Below are 6,586 nucleotides of genomic sequence, written 5' to 3'. Positions count from 1 at the left end.
CTGAATGGATACAAAAACAAGACCCATATATATGCTGTCTACAAGAGACCCACTTCAGACCTAGAGACACATACAGACTGAAAGTGAGGGGATGGAAAAAGATATTCCATGCAAATGGAAATCAAAAGAAAGCTGGAGTAGCAATTCTCGTATCAGACAAAATAGACTTTAAAATAAAGACTATTACAAGAGACAAAGAAGGACACTATATAATGATCAAGGGATCGATCCAAGAGGAAGGTATAACAATTGTAAATATTTATGCACCCAACATAGGAGCACCTCAATACATAAGGCAAATACTAACAGCCATAAAAGGGGAAATCGACAGCAACACAATCAGAGTAGGGGACTTTAACACCCCACTTTCACCAATAGACAGATCATCCAAAATGAAAATAAATAAGGAAACATAAGCTTTAAATGATACATTAAACAAGATGGACTTAATTGATATTTATAGGACATTCCACCCGAAAACAACAGAATACACATTTTTCTCAAGTGCGCATGGAACATTCTCCAGGATAGATCATATCTTGGGTCACAAATCAAGCCTTGGTAAATTTAAGAAAATTGAAATCGTATCAAGTATCTTTTCCGACCACAACGCTATGAGACTAGATATCAATTACAGGAAAAGATCTGTAAAATGTACAAACACATGGAGGCTACACAATACACTACTTAATAACGAAGTGATCACTGAAGAAATCAAAGAGGAAATCAAAAAATACCTAGAAACCAATGACAATGGAGACACGACGACCCAAAACCTATGGGACACAGCAAAAGCAGTGCTAAGAGGGAAGTTTATAGCAATACAAGCCTACCTCAAGAAACAGGAAACATCTCGAATAAACAACCTAACCTTGCACCTGAAGCAATTAGAGAAAGCAGAACAAAAAAACCCCAAAGCTAGCAGAAGGAAAGAAATCATAAAGATCAGATCAGAAATAAATGAAAAAGAAATGAAGGAAACAATAGCAAAAATCAATGAAACTACAAGCTAGTTCTTTGAGAAGATAAACAAAATTGATAAACCATTAGCCAGACTCATCAAGAGAAAAAGGGAGAAGACTCAAATCAATAGAATTAGAAATGAAAAAGGAGAAATAACCACTGACACAGAAATACAGAATATCTTTTGCAGAAATACAAAAGATAATGAGAGATTACTACAAGCAACTCTATGCCAATAAAATGGACAACCTGGAAGAAATGGACAGATTCTTAGAAATGCACAACCTGCCGAGACTGAACCAGGAAGAAATAGAAAATATGAACAGACCAATCACAAGCACTGAAATTGAAATTGTGATTAAAAACCTTCCAACAAACAAAAGCCCAGGACCAGATGGCTTCACAGGATAATTCTATCAAACATTTAGAGAAGAGCTAACACCTGTCCTTCTCAAACTCTTCCAAAATATTGCAGAGGGAGGAACACTCCCCAACTCATTCTACGAGGCCACCATCACCCTGATACCAAAACCAGACAAAGATGTCACAAAGAAAGAAAACTACAGGCCACTATCACTGATGAACATAGATGCAAAAATCCTCAACAAAATACTAGCAAACAAAATCCAACAGCACATGAAAAGGATCATACACCATGATCAAGAGGGGTTTATCCCAGGAATGCAAGGATTCTTCAATATATGCAAATCAATCAACGTGATACACCATATTAACAAATTGAAGGAAAAAAACCATATGATCATCTAAATAGATGCAGAGAAAGCTTTTGACAAAATTCAACACCCATTTATGATAAAAGCCCTGCAGAAAGAAGGCATAGAGGGAACTTGCCTCAACATAATAAAGGTCATATATGACAAACCCACAGCCAACATTGTCCTCAATGGTGAAAAACTGAAACCATTTCCACTAAGATCAGGAACAAGACAATGTTGCCCACTCTCACCACTATTATTCAACATAGTTTTGGAAGTGTTAGCCACAGCAATCAGAGAAGACAAAGAAATAAAAGGAATCCAAATCGGAAAAGAAGAAGTAAAGCTGTCACTGTTTGCAGATGACATGATACTATACATAGAGAATCCTAAAGATGCTACCAGAAAACTACTAGAGCTAATCAATGAATTTGGTAAAGTAGCAGGATACAAAATTAATGCACAGAAATCTCTTGCATTTCTATACACTAATGACGAAAAATCTGAAAGTGAAATTAAGAAAACACTCCCGTTTACCATTGCAACAAAAAGAATAAAATATCTAGGAATAAACCTACCTAAGGAGACAAAAGACCAGTATGCAGAAAATTATAAGACACTGATGAAAGAAATTAAAGATGATACAAATAGATGGAGAGATATACCATGTTCTTGGATTGGAAGAATCAACATTGTGAAAATGACTCTACTACCCAAAGCAATCTACAGATTCAATGCAATCCCTATCAAACTACCACTGGCATTTTTCACAGAACTAGAACAAAAAATTTCACAATTTGTATGGAAACACAAAAGACCCCGAATAGCCAAAGCAATCTTGAGAACGAATATTGGAGCTGGGGGAATCAGGCTCCCTGACTTCAGACTATATTACAAAGCTACAGTAATCAAGAGTGTTTGGTACTGGCACAAAAACAGAAATATAGATCAATGGAACAGGATACAAAGCCCAGAGATAAACCCATGCACATATGGTCACCTTATCTTTGATAAAGGAGTCAAGCATATACAGTGGAGAAAAGACAGCCTCTTCAATAAGTGGTGCTGGGAAAATTGGACAGATACATGTAAAAGTATGAAATTAGAACACTCCCTGACACCATGCACAAAAATAAACTCAAAATGGATTAAAGACCTAAGTGTAAGGCCAGACACTATCAAACTCTTAGAGGAAAACATAGGCAGAACACTCTATGACATAAATCACAGCAAGATTCTTTTTGACCCAGCTCCTAGAGAAATGGAAATAAAAACACAAATAAACAAATGGGACCTCATGAAACTTAAAAGCTTTTGCACAGCAAAGGAAACCATAAACAAGACCAAAAGACAACCATCAGAATGGGAGAAAATATTTGCAAATGAAGCAACTGACAAAGGATTAATCTCCAAGATTTACAAGCAGCTCATGCAGCTCAATAACAAAAAAACGAACAACCCAATCCAAAAATGGGCAGAAGACCCAAATAGACATTTCTCCAAAGAAGATATACAGATGGCCAACAGACACATGAAAGAATGCTCAACATCATTAATCATTAGAGAAATGCAAATCAAAACTACAATGAGATATCATCTCACACCGGTCAGAATGGCCATCATCAAAAAATCTAGAAACAATAAATGCTGGAGAGGGTGTGGAGGAAAGGGAACACTCTTGCACTTTTGGTGGGAATGTAAATTGATGCAGCCACTATGGAGAACAGTATGGAGGTTCCTTAAAAAATACAAATAGAACTACCATACGACCCAGCAATCCCACTACTGGGCATATACCCTGAGAAAACCATAACTCAAAAAGAGTCATTTACCACAGTGTTCATTGCAGTACTATCTACAATAGCCAGGACATGGAAGCAACCTAAGTGTCCATCGACAGATGAATGGATAAAGAAGATGTGGCACATATATACAATGGAATATTACTCAGCCATAAAAAGAAATGAAATGGAGGTATTTGTATTGAGGTGGATGGAGTTAGAGTCTGTCATACAGAGTGAAGTAAGTCAGAAAGAGAAAAACAAATACAGTATGCTAACACATATATATGGAATCTAAGGAAAAAAAAAAAAAAAGGCCATGAAGAACCTAGTGGCAAGACGGGAATAAAGACACAGACCTACTAGAGAATGGACTTGAGGATATGGGGAGGGGGAGGGGTGAGATGTGACAGGGTGAGAGAGTGGCATGGACATATATACACTACCAAATGTAAAATAGATAACTAGTGGGAAGCAGCCGCATAGCACAGGGAGATCAGCTCGGTGCTTTGTGACCACCTAGAGGGGTGGGATGGGGAGGGTGGGAGGGAGGGAGATGCAAGAGGGAAGAGATAAGGGAACATATGTATATGTATAACTGATTCACTTTGTTATAAAGCAGAAACTAACACACCATTGTAAAGCAATTATACTTCAATAAAGATGTTTAAAAAAAAAAAAACTTAATGGCATCAGGCATCTCAATAGCAACACTGGAAACTAGGAGAAAAAGGAACAATGTTGCTGAAATTCAGAAGGAATGCCATTTCTACACTAGACAAGACTCTTAAAATTAATTATTAGGGAAGAATTAATTTACTTAAAGAAATCAAGATTTCAAAAAGTTTACTACCAGGTTTTTTTTTTTTCCCCTGAGAAACTCCTGGAAAATGTGTTTTATCAAAACCAAGGATTAGGGACTTCCCTGGTGGTCCAGTGGTTAAGACTCTGCGCTACCACTGCAGAGGGCACGGGTTCGATCCCTGGTAGTGAACTAAGATCCCACATGCCGTGCAGCATGGACAAAAAAAAAGAAAAAGAAAAACCAAGGAGTAAACCAAGAAAGCTGCATATTTTCCATGAAGCATGTTTTTATACCAAGAAAGAGGTGAATGGAATCCCCATGATGATGATAAAGGGAGATCCCAAGACAACAGCTATAAATTGAGAGAAATTTACAAAATTGAGCAGATCAGGGTGCTTTGGTAGGGATTTCGTCAAGAACAGAAAACTGTTCCAATATTTTATGTGTTTGAAGAATTAACAGGAAAGTATTTATAATTGGAAAGGACACTGTGGCTAAATTAGTGATGAGTACATGTATAAATAAGCAAAGAAAAAATGACTCTATCAACTCTAGGGAGGAAAAGGCTGTGAGGGTGAGTAAAATGATCAAAACATATGGGCTCAAATGCAGCAGAACTTAAAACACTGATAATTAATCTAATTAAAAATATGAAAACAATATAACAATATTGGGAATTTAGGGTAGGGTGTATGTAGTAGAGGTGTGGTGGACAGCAAGTTTTAGAAATAGAACTAGACCTTCATCTACCACCGTGTAAAGTAAACAGAAAATGCCCCCAAACGGAAAATCCAGAAGAAGCAATTGCATATCAATAGAACCACCAAAGAGGGCAGAGACTACTCAGGTTTGTGGATTCTCTAAACAACCTGTCTGAGAATCAGTTTCTTCAAGTGTAAAATGGAGATACTCTCTACCATGTAGAGCTGTTGTGAAGATCCAAATACTATGTTCAAATCAGCATGCAAGTGATTGACTCGTGGAGCTGGGAAAGGATAAGCAAGAGTTAAATTGGATGCCGATCTTAGTAAGCAATGAGAAGAGATAATGGGCCCTACCATATCTTTTGTTCATTGATCCTACACAGCCTGAATATTCAGAAACAGCCATGATTTCAAGAAAATTTTTCAGGTAGAAAAAATCATGATTTGGAAAAAAATTCTACTGGATGAGGAGGATCATCCTTTTTGAACTCCTCTAGGTCAGAAGCTACATGAACTTGGCTTTGCAGATTAATTCTGTGAGGTGTCAGAGTTGGACATATGACATATCGAACTCATCTGATCTAAAATTAGGAAAACACTTTTTCTTTGAAACACTGTCAGAAAAAGTAACTGAGCGCTTTTCTAAAAGGTGATTTGATATTTAAACAAAATCAGGAAAACTGTGTATTTGTCTGCTTTACTTACTGTGGCTTTTGAGACTCAGGTTCAGCAAAGGGTAAGATGGTCATGAAGCTTCCTCCAAGAAATGCAGGTCTCAAATAATCTGTATTATTAAATTCAGGTTTCATATTGCTGAAGCATCTCACCAGTAAGGAGCCAAAATAAAAGTAACCCTCAAGGAATGACTTATAATGATTGAATTATAAGTTTTCAATCATTGAATCATTGATTTTTAGGAGTTAAAAGTCTTATGATAAACCAAATCAAGCAATGTGAGTAATTAACTCTTGGGAAGTAGAAAAATGATGAGCACGCTACAGAAATTTAACCCAATCATATTTTGAAAGTTTAATACAGTTTTTATAAAACTGAACTTGCAGTATTGATTACATAAGTTTCTGTTATTGTAACCTAAATGGCCTTGTACATTTAAATAATAATAAACTGCATACTAGACAATGCAATTAGTTTGATGCTAATCTGAATGTGTACAACATAACTCAAGCACATACTCGGAATAGAGCTCACAGATGTGCTGTTCAGTCACGCTGAACTCTCTTCATGGTATGAAATGGTAGAAACTTTCATTCAAATAGAACGTAAGCCACCTTCCTCAGAATCTCACTTTTCCTCCCAGAGAAATCATCCACTATGGTTCCATTCTATTTCCACAAAGTGGCTCTTGAGTACTGAGGCAACTAAATACTTTTCTGAATATTTAATGCCACATATGGATGAATTTAAAACAGCATAAGAATTTTTTCAGAAATAATTAATGATAAAATATCCTTATTTTTAGTTTAATATATATTTACAAAAGCATATTCACATATTGGTGAGAAGGATATTTAAATTGAAAATAGGCATTATCAAAATAATTGTGTTTTTTTAAATTTACATCATTTTGATAAATAGAATGAAATATTTTACCATGAC

The sequence above is a fragment of the Balaenoptera ricei genome, chromosome 7 (genome assembly GCF_028023285.1).
Source record: "Balaenoptera ricei isolate mBalRic1 chromosome 7, mBalRic1.hap2, whole genome shotgun sequence".
In the NCBI taxonomy this organism is placed as follows: Eukaryota; Metazoa; Chordata; class Mammalia; order Artiodactyla; family Balaenopteridae; genus Balaenoptera; species Balaenoptera ricei.
Note: the sequence above shows the minus strand (reverse complement) of the source record.